General features: G+C 47.4%; 1 long non-coding RNA gene across 1 annotated transcript in view; it reads right to left on the bottom strand.

Annotated features, from left to right (window-relative positions):
* LOC139056981 (uncharacterized) overlaps positions 1-15,635 on the bottom strand; it is an 83,632-nt gene that overhangs the window by 62,975 nt on the left and 5,022 nt on the right. Inside the window, exon 2 of the long non-coding RNA XR_011512486.1 lies at positions 2,770-2,989. This is a non-coding gene — a long non-coding RNA (uncharacterized lncRNA). The remainder of the gene's footprint in view (positions 1-2,769; positions 2,990-15,635) is intronic.

Below are 15,635 nucleotides of genomic sequence, written 5' to 3'. Positions count from 1 at the left end.
GAGGTCCCGATACAGTCTTTGACTATGGTACCTCCTTATGTATACCGCGCACATGTAAATTTCTGTATTTTTACTAATAAATAAATTTAAAAATTGTGAAATTTTGAAATACCCACTCTTCCAGAACTTTTCAAGCATTCCTTTGCAGCTGCTACTTGAAACCAGCCTCCATCTTTCCCTCAAAAATGAAATCGATAACTTTTGTTCTTCCATCCCTGCAAACACTTTCAGGAAGAAACAGTGTGGCTTAAATTAGAGAAATAATTCCACAGTATTAGATTACCTAGCTGCATAAATACTATATGCAATGTTTACTTATGCAATGTTTGTTCCTATGTTTACGTGTGCTTCAATGCCATAATGGCCTGTTTTCTTTTTTCTTCGAAAATCTCATCGCTCCACGAGATGAAGCACAGACGCAGAAGCAACAGTCACGTTTCGACACATTTACGGCTTTATTTTATGATAAGTATTTCCTTTCGGGCATTGCGTCGCTAACGTTTCCTGCATTGTATTGTCAAACGCTTATTGATGGGACTAGAATCAGTCGTAACTTCAGGCCGGGCGTCGCCGCCCACACGATACACGAAGCTTCTAGAAGGCTTCCACCATCTGCGCAGTACAGCAGCGTACGCGCTGGCAGACGATCTACGAATACGTCCCTGCTACGAAACGACAGACCGCAGAAATGGACATGTAACCGCACAGACCTTTGCAACCTCATCATTATGAATTGCGCCACAAAATAATGAACAAAACTCGCATCCATATATACTATCCGGTGACTACGACGCCGCATTTCGTTATTGTGCTTCAAATATGAAAGGAAACGGTTAAATCTGGCAACCTGTGGGTACTATATAAGATAATACGCATATCTGGGGCTCTATAACCTGAAACAATTCCAATGTTTTCTATTCCATTCCTGCTATCAGCCCTCCACAATTGGTCAAAAACTTTTTTAGAACACGCCCACTTCACGTGTCTCTCACGCGACGTCACGAAAACCGCGAGACCTCCCTATCTGATATGATGTGTACTCACTGATTATGCATGATTTGACGGAAAAAAGAAAAACAGTTATTTTTCTGATTTGACCCCTTTTCGCCATTAGCCCTCTGCCATTGGTAAAAATTTTCGGGCTGCACCCACTTCACCTGCCTGTCTCGCGACGTCACAAAACCGCACAAACTCACCGCGTCAAAGTGACGTATGCGCGATAAAGATGCATTAATTGGCCGAACAAAACTAAATTTTCTTCTGAATAGCCACAGGCTGCCCCGTTCCGAAAGGAATAAAAGATGGCTACCACCGATCGCTGTGACGCTGGCTACTCGCACCTTCCGTAGAGCATGGGTGCACTTGCGTATAATAAAGCTTCTTGCGTGGCCATGTAACGTTTTTGAGCCTTTTCGGCACGTTTTCCACCTCATTCTGCCAACTCTTCTTTGCTGAGGGTCAGTTTTAGCGTCATTCTTAAGCTTCCGTTGCTTGCCGGCGTGATTTTCGACCAGCCACCACAAGCTAAGTAAGCCAAAGCCGACCAATCGCAGATGCCGGCACCACCCTCTTCATCCGGTTATTGATTTTCAGTGCTCTGGCTCGGCCCCAGTGAATCCCTTTCCACTTGAGCGTTCTCCTCGCTTCTTGTCAGCCAATTAGATACGACAAGCCCCTCAGTGTAGACACTGTTATTCGTTTTTCAAGCAAACAAAAGTCACCTCCTGTGAACGAGGTGAGTGTTTGATTGGTCTGTTCAGACAACGCTGCTGGTGACCGCCCGGTGCTTGCGTCGGTGGTTACGCAAATTTGACGTCAGGAGATTGGAATAGAAACATATTGGAATAGTTTTACGTTATAGGGCCTCTGTATGCAGTTTTGTATTACGCACCTAATTTTATGCACACTACACGCAGCGCCCCATATTCACACCAACTGCATGAGATTGTGCGATTTTACCGATGCATTTACTTATCATGTCACCAGCGTAAACCGGCATTACAGTGGAAACTGACAAATGTGGGTGTCGAAGGAAGCGCAACTTATTTCCAATTTGCCAAGTGGGAGCTAATTTATATGCAGATTATTCCAAGTAGTTCATCACTACAAATTGTTGTTATTGCTGCAATAATCCACACCCTTGAATGGTTACAATATAGACGGGAAGCTAATCGCATCTATTCGATCTTAAAGACCACCAGGTCTGGCCGTTTTTTAGCTGACGAGTGCCGTGCATAAACGCGTGCTAACAATCGTGCCTGCTAAGTATCACCTCTTCACGCGCTGAGAAAAGAGCTCACATTTCGAACCAAACGCAATTTGTCGTTCGCCTCGCGGGCGCCGTGGTCCCAGCAGCAGAGTGACGTGAATCTCGCGAATGCGCTACGCACATCGCCGTGATGTGACGTCACTCTAAATGATAGGTGACTTCGAGAAGTATTCAAGGCAACATCAATTCTTTGCTACAGCTGTCGCCTACAATTAAATAATGGGGTTTGACAAGCCAGAACAACTTTCTCATTACAAGGCAAGGCCGTAGTGGGGGACTCCGAAAATTTCGACCTCCTGGGGTCATTTAACTTGCAGCTAATATCTGAGTACAAGTTTGTTTTCACATTTCGCTCTCATCGAAATACGGCAGCCGTGGCCAGGATTCGATCCCGCAACCTCGTGCTCAGCAGCCCAACATTATAGCCACTAAACAAACATGGCGGGTAAAACTATCGCTTCAATAGAAGAAATAGAGCTTATAGATTTAATAAAACGTACAAGGTCAATGTCTTCGTGTTCTTGTTTTACTTTTTGTCGCCGCAAGAGATATTTACTTCCGTTTCGTGTGCATGTTCCCACGTCGTGGAGTCGCGCATGCAGAGAATGAAACTGTTTCACTTTCTGCCGTCTTCCTGCGCGTGATGATGCTCTGTCGTCCGCTCGTGTTTCCCTCAGTTTTCGTGCACCACTCGCTCATACCGCAAGTCAGGCGTTCTCGCTGCGCGAAACAAGAAAAACGCAACAGCTGGTGCAACAGTCCATTATCGGAAGTGCGCCGCGCAGCAAAGAACCGAGAAAAAAAAATTATAAGCTCTTCCACTCCATGATGTGGAACGAGCAGTGGTGCTCTGGTGTGTTTTGCCTCAATGTACGCATGTATATAGACAGTGTTATTATTATTATTAATATTAGTAGTAGTAGTAGTAGTGGTAGTAGTAGTAGTAGTACTAGTAGTAGTAGTAGTAGTAGTAGTAGTAGCAGTAGTAGTAGTAGTAGTAGTAGTAGTAGCAGTAGTAGTAGTAGTAGTAGCAGTGTTAGTAGTACTTCTAATCAATAATTAGGAAAGTTAGTTTTATTCATTGCTTAGCAGTAAATAATAATTGATTTATCTATACTTAATTAAATAGCTTAAGTAAGGTGGCCTCGGTGACTATGCCGTAACCAGAACACACGACGCCCACTACAACTGTGTTTATATGTTGCAGGTGGCCGTTATAGGGAGCCTCGACGCGACCGATGATATGCTTTGACCGAGCCGCAGTCATAGGAATGCCCGAACCAAAACAAAAGTGTTTATAATTTGCGATTGACCGCCCTTCCAGGTTAATTAGCTCGATAAATCATGGAAGGACTGGAGTCTCATTCTAGCGGACAAACATGGAGGTGTCCGTTTCCCTCCCGTAGAAGTCCATGTATCGACAATAGGCTGAAATTCCACAATACTGTTACGTGTAGAAAGACACAGACGGAAGAGGCTATCTCCAGGCTATTTACACTGCAACCAGACAACCAGGCTGACGCTCGCCTGCGCCAATGCACAGACCAACTTCATCGTCGTTCTCGCGGCGGCTCGTCTATTGAGTATCTCCCGATAATATCGTAATACCACCCCGCGAGCGCAAAAGCGCCGTGATGGTGCTGTTAATAATACAAGGCGCATGGAGAGTTGTAGGACTTCAGTCGGGTGACGTGGACAACGTCACTGGTTGTCACAGCGGAGGACGTAGTGGGCGTGCCTTGAACAATTTCATAGGTGACATTGGTCACTTGGCGGAGCACGCGATATGGTCCTCTGTAACAGGAAAGCAGTTTCTCGCGAAGGGCAACTTTACACGACGGGGACCAAAGCAACACGAGGGTGCCGGGCCCAAAATGAACATCACGGAGACGGAGGTAGTAGCGTTGCTTCCGTTTGTCTTGAGACACTTTTAGACGAATGCGCGCAAGTTGACGAGCGTGGTCAGCACGGCGATTACATCAAGGGTGTAAGCGCTAGCTGAAGCTGTGGTGGACGGAAACAGTGTCCAGTAGTAGCGTCAGTTCGCGGCCACACAAGAGGTAAATCGGGGAAAAGCCAGCAGTTTCGAGACGGGGAGAGTTATGCGCAAAGGTAATGAAAGGTAGAGCAAGGTCCCAGTCACGGTGGTCGTCTGAGACGGATTTCGATAACGTGTCTGTAAGGATGCGGTTCAAACGCTCAGTGAGGCCGTTTGTTTGAGGCTGGTAGGGGGTGGTAACTTTATGGTGTATGGAGCAGACCCGCATGATGTCTTCAATGACTTTGGCCAAAAATGTAAGGCCATGGTCTGTTCGCAATTGACGCGCAGCACCATGCATGAAAATGATATCATGTACAATGAAGTACGCAACATCAATTGCGCAACAGGTCGGAAAAGCACGGGTTACGGCGTAGCTGGTCGCGTCGTCAGCCGCGACTGCAACCCACTCCTTTCCTCATGTAGATTCCAGAAATGGGCCGAGAAGGTCTAAGCCAACACAATGGAAGGGCTGGGCAGGGATGTCGAGCGGCTGAAGGTAACCGGAGGGGACCTGGGAAGTCCTCTAGCGTCGTACACGGTCATATGTTCGTACACGTACACGGTCATAGGTTCAATAAACGCCGAGGTATCCTACCAGTGGTGCGTCGTGACGGTCTTCTAGAACGGTTGAGTGGAGGTGTTTAGGTATTAAAAATAGGAACTCAGAGCCATCCAGATGAAGGTTACGACGGTACGGAGTACCGTCGCGGAGGACGAAGAAGCGTCGAGTGGCATCGGCCACAGAGTGTTCAAAATCGTTGATGAGGGCTCTGATGTAGGCGTCACGAAGTTGCTTGTCGGCCAAATGAAGCAGCTGTGACACAGAGAATACGTAAGCTGCACTGGTAATATTGGAGGAGTCAGGAGCGTCAACAGGGTAACGCGATGAGCTGTCAGCGTCTTGGTGCAGGCGGCCAGACTCAAGCCGTCCTGTAGGATCTCTTACCGACGAGCGCCAACAGAGATCATGATGGTCAGTGACTACGGATAACGGGGGACCTTAAAGGTAAGGACGCAACTTCGACACCGCCCAGACAACAGCAAGGCATTCTCGTTCCGTAATTGAATAGTTGCGCTCTGATGGTGGTAGGAGGCGGCTCGCATAAGCAATAACGTGATCCTGGCCACGCTGACGCTGGGCTAAGGCGGCACCTACGCCATGTCAGGTGGCATCTGTACGCAATTCTGCAGGAGCAGTGGGCAAACATGGGTGGTGAGGTTAGAAGAGTGACAAGACGAGAGAAGGCGGCGGCTTCTGAAGTGCCCCACAAGAATTGTACGCCTTGCAGGTGCAGGTACTTGGTGCAGGTAGGTACCTGCACCAACTGCTAAATTCGTACCTGCAAAACACGTGCAATATTAGAGGAGTACCCAAGTGGTACACTGACGAGGAGCTGTTGCTATACATAAAACCACAAGGAGTTTACCATGCAAGGAGAGTCACGCGACGCGTCGAGATTTGCGAAATCGATTGGGAGTCCAGGCGAACCAGCTCCGTGGTTCTTACGTTCGCTCCAAATACAGACCGTCCAGAGAACAACAACTTGGGCTTCACAAGACACGAGACCATTGACTACGTTGAGAAACCACCTCGGTGCTTCAAGTGTCAGTGCTATGGACATGTGGCCAAGTACTGCCGTGGTGAGCAGCGGTGTAAGAGATGTGGAGGTCCGCACGATTTCAAAACATGCGCGTGCAGAGAGAACTTTCTATGTGCAAACTGTAGTGGTGATCATCCAGCTAGTTATAGCAAGTGTCCTACGCGGGCAGCGACCATAAAGCGTAAGAAAACGTTTATCTTAGGGCCAACAGGAAAGGATGAGAAAAATACGACGAAGAAAAAGACAGAAAGTCACAGAGAGTCAGGCGAAATGAAATGGTCCTCAAAGAGTGAAACTGATTTTCCAAGCCTGAAGCCTCCTCCAGGAATCCAGGGCACAGTGGTGCCATCGCACAGCGGACCGGCTAAAACAGTCAAAACAATGAACAGAGGCCCTGTAGACGAGAAGACTGCTGAACAACCGGAACAGCGAAGTTATTTTTCTGTACTGCAGCGACCCCAATAGCGTTGCGATGAAAACACACCACAGGAGGACTGTCAGCGGGTGCTACGTACCCTCTTCAACGCCTTGCGATCACACATAGAGAAGATGCCGGCGAGCTCGACGAAAGAAAAGCTCGAAGTAGTCCTGGCTCTCGAGTCAGTGATTCTCAGCTCTGCCTCTTTTTAAAGCCCCTAGCAATATGGATGCGGTCAGGGCAGAATGTTCACCATCTCGTCCATAGGTGACATTTATTATGCAGTGGAACTGTGCGGATCTTGCGTGCCATTTACCTGAACTGTCACTTTTCTTACGCAACATGGCTGTGCCAATATTGGCCCTGTCCGAGGCTGGTCTTCCGAGTTCCAGATGAATTGCTGGTTATGTCGCACATGAAAACCAATGTATTCCGACATTTCCGAACGGAAGCGCCATGCTATATGTGATACGTGAAATACCACATTACGTTCTACCAGTTCAAGACCTGTGCAGCAGTGCTTTGGAAGTCACTGCTGTACAAGTGCGGATGGGAAACCGAAGCCTCAGCGCGGCCTCCGTGTATGTGAACTCTCGCCTGAAGGTCTCGATGCGAGAAACTATAAGAGACCTCTGCAGCCGCTGCCCAAATCCTAGGATTATATGTGACGACGTGAACGCACACCATACTCTCTGGGGCGACAAGGCGACTGATGCACGTGGAAAGCAATTTGTTAGTGCTTTAAACACCGAGGAACTCTGCGTGGCAAATGACAAACAGCCAACGTTTTTTCAGCCACCGGCCTCTTACAATGTCATTGACTTGACGTTACACTAAACGGACATCCTCGCATCGTCAACGTCTAGTAAAGATAGAATGGGCAGTGATCATTTTCCTGTCTTCGTTAACATTGCTGGATATAGAACCAACGGCCGAAGATCGTGTCCTGTGACGCATTGGGATACGTACAGGGACGGCCTAAGCGAATCATCTTGAGACCTGTTCGCGGACATTCTACGTAGCATGAGGTTGGCTACCGCTGAGCTGAAGCTACCCGACCACTTCCCCGCTCCGGATCTAAAGCTCAAAAATCTATGCGCTGCCCGTAGAAGAGTGGAACGGGGGCTGATAAGGACGAAGGGCGACCCACCAATGAAGACTATATATAAGAGGATTAACGCAGTAATTCGACGTTATACAAGGAAACTAAGAGATCAATGGGCATCATTTTGCGCAAGCCTATCGGTCTTCACGCCAGCTCCACCGATATGGCGGGTCGTTAATAACCTTGCTGGAAACTTTCGACCAAACAAGCCATTTGAAGCCCTAGCATTGAAGTTAGGCAAGACACTCGCTTGTCTTGCTAATGCCTTCGCAGAAATATACTCTTCCGGAAGGTCAGCCGGCACAACCAACCCGCCCACGCTGCTATCGTCGTCTCTAATGAATGCTCCTTTCACACTCAGAGCTGGAACTCGCTATGAGCAGCCTCCGACGTCGCTGTGCGGTCGGACCTGATCTTATCAGTAATCAGATGTTGACTAACCTACCGGTTGAGAGACGGCGTGATTCGCTGGCATTTTTTTAACCAAGTCTGGGCCAGTGGGGCTATCCCACATTTTTGGCAGCAGCGGCAACGACAAACAGCGACGACGTACTCACAATCGTGTGCTTCTTCCAAGCAGGCCTGTTCTACATCAAGTTTCTTCGGCCTAACGTAGCTGATCACCTAGCTCGTCATATCAGCAAAGTTTCGTCACCTGGCCGTAGGACACGTGCTGCTGGAGGCCTGTGACGTAATCTGGACAGTAATTCCCATTGACTCTTCGAGGAGAAGACTACTACAAAAGCTGCGAGCGCTCCCACTCAAGGTTCATTTTGGCAGCAGCGGCAACGGAAAACAGCGATGACGTACTCACAATCGTGTGCTTTTTCCACGCAGGTCTGTGCTGCACTGTTTCACTGAATTTATTTTTTTTTCTTTTGGTTTCCTACTGTTGCTGCTGCTGCCGCGGTGTATTTTGCTTTGCAAAGTCTAAAGAAATCAGGGCCCTTTTCGAGGAACTGAAACATGAATTTCATGCAGAATTCAAAAATTTTAGAGATACATTCGAGAGAGATTTTCGGAAAGAAATGAGGGAGGTGAAGAACAGCCTGACGTTCATTAGTAAAGAGTATGATAGAATGAAAGTGGAGAACAAAGAACTGAAAGAGGCGAACGTTCAACTTGAAAGTCGGTGCAGTGACCTTGCGCAGCAGTTGAAGGCTCATGAAAGTCGTCTGCTCGATGCCGAACAATACTCTCGTAACACAAATGTTGAAATTAAAGGTGTTCTTTGCAACATGCCAGAGAACCTAACCGAGATAATAGGCAGAATTGCAGCAAAAGTGAATGCCTCTATTTTGCCAACTGACATTGACGTAATTCACCACGTCCCGACAGCAAACTCGGCAGTAAAAAATATATTTGTGCATTTCAATCGGAGGCAGGTCCGTGACGCTTTTCTTCAGAAAGCGCGCGCTGCAAAATTGGTATGCTCTGACATTGGTCTTGATTCTGACATGCGAATTTTTGTTAATGAGCACTTTGCCCTGAACTCAAGCGCATTCTGGGTGAGGCAACTGCGCCGAAGCGCCAAGCCAAATGGAAGCATGTTTGGGTGCGCAATGGTAAAATCTTTGCTCGTAGAACCGACGATACGCGCACAATCAGAATTGCATGCAGAGAGGACATGGTGAGGCTCACTGCGTCATCAGATAGTGACTAAAGCAAAAGCTGTCACTGGCTCAGAAATTGTAACGTTTGAAAATATGTCGCATGTCTATACTTCTGAAACTAAGCGCACTTGGAGTGCGACATGTTTATTCTGTAGAAGTTTTGTCATACCCTCGTACATCCCTTGTGACTATATTATACCCAAAACGAATTGCACCATGTTACGTTGTTGTGACCCGTGCTCAAGGTTGTGGCACTAAACAGTTTCAGTCATGATGAAGCATCCAGTTTGATTGCCCAAGTTTATATCGTACAAATTAACAGGCCCACGTGGTTATTGTTACTGTACCAAGGATATCTGCATATGTCAGCAAGAACTCGGCCTTGCAGTTGCACATGTTGCGTTTGCCAACCATTTTCCGTATAGTCACGTACTTTATTCTTCTTATCGTTTCTTGATGACAGTCAATCGGTATTTTGAACGTGTTTGCCCCTGTTAACTGGGATCTAGTATGAAAAAAAAAGCTTGTTCTCAGCGTTGCATTTAAACATTCACTCAATTAGGCACAAACACGAACAACTAGATCAGCTGATACATAATCTTCCCGTATCTTTTGATTGCTTTATGCTTACTGAAATATGGTGCGCACAAGAAAATGATATCATTTGGATGGAATCATTCTCGCGCTTTTTCTTGAACAGAGGGACCCGCAGGGGCGGCCTGGCAGTTTATATTAAATCTTGTTACGCATTCGAGCTTGTTGATGAACTTACAGTTATAACAAATGACTATGAAATTCTCACATTACGTCATAACCATCAAATCTTATCGCTAGTGTATAGGCCCCCGAGCGGAAACAGTGACCAGTTTCTCAATTATGCAAAAAATGTTTTGAATTCTGCTCTGTAACCGTTATATAGTGGTCATGGGTGGAGATTTAAATATAAATATAGCTGAAGATAATTACACGTCACTTAGTCTTGCCAACATAATTGAATCCAATGGTTTTACAAACATAATAGTGTCGCCCACAAGAATTACGGCTTCCAGCCAGACAACTATAGATTTATACGTCGTGAATGCAGACACTACGGTCGAATACGCTGGCACATTGTCATCCGACTTTAGCGACCACTGTCCAACTTTTGTGTCGGTTGTACAAAAACTTTCAACTTTCACTAGAAAAGCCCTTACTACCTATCAGTCAATTAATGACACAAATCTTAATAAATTCAGAGAAATGATAAACAGTGTTGGCTGGTCCGAAATTTATACTAATAACAGTGCAGATGAAGCGTACAATATATTTATAAATAAATTTCGTGAAATATATGATGCATGTTTCCCGTGGTCCAAAAAGCGCCAATCTAAAAAAATGAGAAAACCATGGAATACGCCGTCTCTTTATAAACAGATAAAAAAGAAAGACAGGATGTTTGAAAAATTTTTATCCAGCCGAGATTTGGCCGATCTGACTGCCTTCAAACAGTTCAGAAATAAATTAAACAGCGAGTTGCGGAAGGTGCGGAAGGAATATTATACGAATATATTTGAGAAAGACGGCCGCTGTGATGCAAAAATAGTTTGGAAATCAGTAAACGCAATCCTTAACATGCCCAAGCCCTCCAATTCTATGGGAGGTCTTACAATGAATGGTAAAGTAAAGCCAATATTGGTAAAGCCAATAATGGCAAAAATGGTAAAGTAAAGCCAATAAAATTTGTAGCTGACCCTCTTGCACCTCACTTATCGTATATATTTACCCTATCGATATCTTCATCTGCCTTCCCAGACAGATAAAAACTAGCTAACATGAATGTTATCCATAAATCTGGGACGACCGTTTCTGCAGCCTGGAAAGAATACTGCCGCTCTGGACTCATACAGACCGGTATCACTGACCTCGTGTGCAGCGAAGCTAATGGAGAAGATGGCGTGCAGAAGACTCACTTGGTATCTCGAGCAGGGTCAAAAACTACCATCATGCATGACTGGGTTTCGGCAGCGTCTAAGCGCTGAAGACAATGCGCTGGACCTGCTAAGCCACATAGAACATTACACTGCGGATGGCCTGTCGACACTTGCTGTTTTCATGGATGTTTCTAAGCTTACGACTACGTGTCTCAAAGAGCCATCTTCAGCCAGTTTCAAGTTATTGGCGTCACGGGTCATCTCTTGCACTTCATACATACGTTCCTCAATGAGCGTCGCATCAGAGTTCGTCTTGGCGACACTTTGAGCGATGAAATACGTATATTTCGCGGTGTGCCACAGGGGAGTGTTTTATCTCCCTTATTATTTAACATTGCCATGAGTAGCCTCCCAAGAGTACTAAACCATCGAACACCAGTGAAGATATCTATATATGCCGATGATATCTGCACATGGGTCTCCGGCTACCAGCATCGCCGCCTCGCACGAATAGGCCAGGGAGCAGTAAAAGCCATTCAGGGCCACTTCGCAACGATTGGACTATCACCATCAGTAGGGAAATCATCATTCGTACTATTTCCTGGAGTGAAAAGAAAATCTACACGCTTGACGCTGAATTCGGACGCATACCAGATTCCACAAGTCACCAACGTCCGATTTCTGGGCGTTACCTTATACCACAGGCTACTCTGGCGCCGCGGTGTTGACCACGTTGTGGCGTCATCGTCACCCAGGCTACATGTGCTCAAGCGAGTCGCTGGCATACGCTGGGGCAACCACCTGACGTCGATGCTACGACTACATACAGCGTTGGTTACCAGTCGAATCCTTTATCAGCGACCTCTGATGTCACCCTCAGACAGCCAATACGAGCGCTTAGAAGCCATCCACAGAAACGGTATCCGACTTTGCCTTGGAGTCTCTCAGCTAGCGTCAAACAAGAAAGTGCTCTACGAAGCTGAGTTACGCCCTCTACTACTTCAGGCTTCCCAGGCTCTGATGATCCAGCGCCTACGATTGAGTGAGTCTACGCCCGGTAGAGCCATCTTACGACGTACAGCTAACAGGCCGCGCTCACATTTTTATGCAGCATTCAACACGCTTTGCGTATCAGGATTGCACTGCTCGAGACAGAGGGAAAGAATAGAACCACCCTGGACATTCGAGGACATCACATGCAACTTAAGTGTACCACGATTGCAATCAAAGAGCTGCATTCCATCTGCAGAAGCCAAGTCATTAGTCCTGGAACACCTGAACACGATTTACCCGAATCACCTACAAGTATACACAGATGGCTCTGTCAAGGCAGATGAAGACCGCTGTGCAGCTGCATTCTATATTCCCTCTCTAAGATATAAGTGGTCTGGCCGTCTGGACTGTACAGCCTCCTCGACAGTTGTGGAAGACGTAGCAATAGCTTCTGCTCTGCGCAAACTAAATACTTTGCATCCGCAGAATGTGGTTCTCCTTACGGACTCAAGAGGCTGCATTACAACAAATATACCGTGGTTCGCCATCCCTCAAGTTCCCACGCAAATCACTAGCCATCGTAAAAGAACTCAACAACAAAGGCTTCCCAGAATGTTTCAGTGGATTCCTTCCCACATTGGTATCTCGGGAAACGAAAAAACTGATGCGCTTGCATACGCAGCACTCTATCATCCTCCCAAAATCAAGGCTCCAAAGAGTAATCAAATGCAAAAATCTAGCATTCGAAATCACTTTGCGTCGCTTTGGGTTCCACCACATATGCCCTGCGTAACCAAGAGATTGCACCGAGAGGAAGCCACACTTCAATATCGAATAAGGACAGGATCTGCTAATACACCGGCCTGGTTATTTAAAACGGGGCGAATCAAATCTCCGGACTGTACGGCATGCAACGAGACAGGAGACATTGAGCACATTTTGTGGTCCTGCCAGCAATTCCAAGATGAAAGAGACACTCTCCTGAAAAATCTGCAAAACAAGGACCTTCCGCATGCGCGCCTGCAATACCTTATATTTCCCGAGGGATCAGTTATAGCCCGCGAAGAAACTTCACGTCTCCTCATCGAATTCTTAAGAGAGACTGGTTTGATGGACATATGGTGAAACCCTTCAGCGGTATTGTGCGAGACGCAAGGGCGGAGCAATTGCCTGCCTTGTTCGCCAGGCTAAACCCGCCTGTTGCTACAATTCACCACCACTAGCATGCGGACTTGCCTATATAATGTGCGTGCGTGCCCAGTGTGCGTTTGGTGTAGTGCCCAGAGTGCCGTTTGGTCGTCGTTCTCGCAGTGGCTCATCTCTTGAGCGTCGCTCGACGGCATTGTTATACTGTCCTACGGCGGCAAAAGCGCCGTCCCGGTGCTGTTAAATATCCAAGGCGCATGGAGTGTTGTGGGGTTCGAGACGGGTGACGGGTTGTCACAGTGGAGGACGTAGTGGGCGTGGCTCGAACAATTTCGTAGGTGACGCCTGTTACTTGGTGAAGCACGCGATATGGGCCTGTGTAGCAAGAAAACAGTTTTTCACAAAGCACAAATTTACGCGATGGTGACCGAAGCAACACGAAGGTGCTGGGCACAAAAAAGACATCACGGTGACGGGGGTCATAGCATTGCTTTTGTTTCCCTTGAGAGACTTGTAGACAAGTGCGCGCAAGTTGGCGAGCATGGGCGATAGCATCCCGGCCATAAGCGCTAGTTGAAGCTGTGGTGGACGGAAGCATAGTGCCCAGTGGTAGCGTGGGTTCACGGCCATACAAGAGGTAAAAAGGCGAAAATCCAGCAGCTTCGAGACGGGAAGAGTTATACGCAAACGTAACTTAAGGTTGAGCCTGGCACCTGTCACGGTTGTGGTCTGAAACGTATTAGAATAGCATATCTGTAAGGGTGCGGTTCAAACGCTCAGTGAGGCCGTTCGTTTAGGGGTGGTAGGAGGCGATAAATTTCTGTTGTATTGAGCAGGCACGCATGATGTCGTCAATGACTTTGGCTAAGAAAGTATGGCTACGGTCTGTCAGCAATTGACGTGGGGCACCGTGAATCAAAATTATATCATGCAGGAGGAAGTCCGCAACATCAGTTGCGCAATTGGTCGGAAGAGCGCGGGTTACGGCGTAGCGGGTCGTGTAGTCAGCTGTGACTGCAACCCACTTCTTTCCTGATCTAGATACCAGAAATTGGCCGACAAGGTCTAAGCCAACACGGTGGAAGGGATGGGCAGCGATGTCGAGCGGCTGAAGGTAACCGGAGGGGAGCTGGGAAGCCTTCTAGCGTCATTGGCAAACTCCACAAGCAGCGACGTAACGACGTACGAAACGGGCATGGTTGGGCCAGAAAAAACGGCGACGTACACGATCTCTAGGTTCGATATACACCGAGGTATCCTGCCATTGGAGCATCGCGAAGCTCTTCTAGAACAGTTGAGCGGAGGTGTTTAGGAATGACAAGTAGGAACTCAGAGCCGTCCGGATGAAGGTTACGACGGTACAGAGTACCGTCGCGGAAGACGAAGAGGCTTCGAGTGGCATCAGCCGCAGAGTGTTGAAAACGGCCGATGAGGGCTCTGATGAAGGCGTGACGGCATTGCTCGTCGGCCAAATAACGCAGCTGTGATACAGAGAATATGCAAGCAGCGCTGGTAATATTGGAAGAGTCAGGGTCGTCAGCAGGGTAACGGGACGAGCTGTCAGCGTCTTGGTGCAGGCGGCCAGACTTGTAGACCATAGAATATGATAATTCTTGTAGCCTCAAAGCCCATCCACCAAGCCGTCCTGTAGGAGCTTTTAGCGACGAGAGCCAACAGAGAGCATGATGGTCAGTGACTACGGATAAAGGTCGACCTTGTAGGTAAGGACGCAACTTCGCAACCGCCCAGACAACAGCAAGGCATTCTCCTTTCGTAATGGAATAGTTGCGCTCCGATGGTGCTAGAAGGCGGCTCGCATAAGCAATAACGTGATCCTGACCACGCTGACGCTGGGCTAAGGCTGGTGGCATCTGTACGCAATTCTGTTGGAGCATCAGAGTCGAAGTGGGCGAGAATGGGTGGTGAGGTTAGAAGAGTAACGAGACGAGAGAAGGCGGCGGCTTCTGAAGTGCCCCACAAGAATTGTACGCCTTTGTTCAAAACAGTAGTGAGGAGTCTAGCAATTGTCGCAAAATCTGTAACAAAACCACGAAAGTATGATCATAGTGATACAAAACTTCGTATGTCTGTGGTTGCCTTGGGAACCGGAAAGTCTCGGAGAGCGCCAGTTTTGTCGGGATCAGGCTGCACTTCAGAAGCGTCAACGAGATGGCCCAGAAGAGTAATATGACGGTGACCAAAACGACATTTGGACGAGTCAACTTGCAGCTATCGCTTTTGGAAATACACCAGCCATAATTGTTAGACGCTCAAGGTGAGTGTCCAACGTTGGCGAGAAGATGATGACGTCGTCTGAGTAGCAGAGGCATGTGGACCATTTGAAACCTTGGAGCAATGATTTCAACATACTCTCAAAGGTGGCAGATGCGTTTCATAATCTAAACGGCATTACTTTAATTTGGTATGGGCCATCAGGGGTGATGAACGTGGTTTTTTCTCTGTCCATCTCGTCAACCGCAATCTGCCCGTATCCAGAACGGAGATCAACAGAAGAGAAACAACTGCCACCATTGAGGCA

This window comes from Dermacentor albipictus, chromosome 3 (genome assembly GCF_038994185.2).
Source record: "Dermacentor albipictus isolate Rhodes 1998 colony chromosome 3, USDA_Dalb.pri_finalv2, whole genome shotgun sequence".
Taxonomy (NCBI): Eukaryota; Metazoa; Arthropoda; class Arachnida; order Ixodida; family Ixodidae; genus Dermacentor; species Dermacentor albipictus.
Note: the sequence above shows the minus strand (reverse complement) of the source record. Positions and strands in the feature narration are given on the sequence as shown.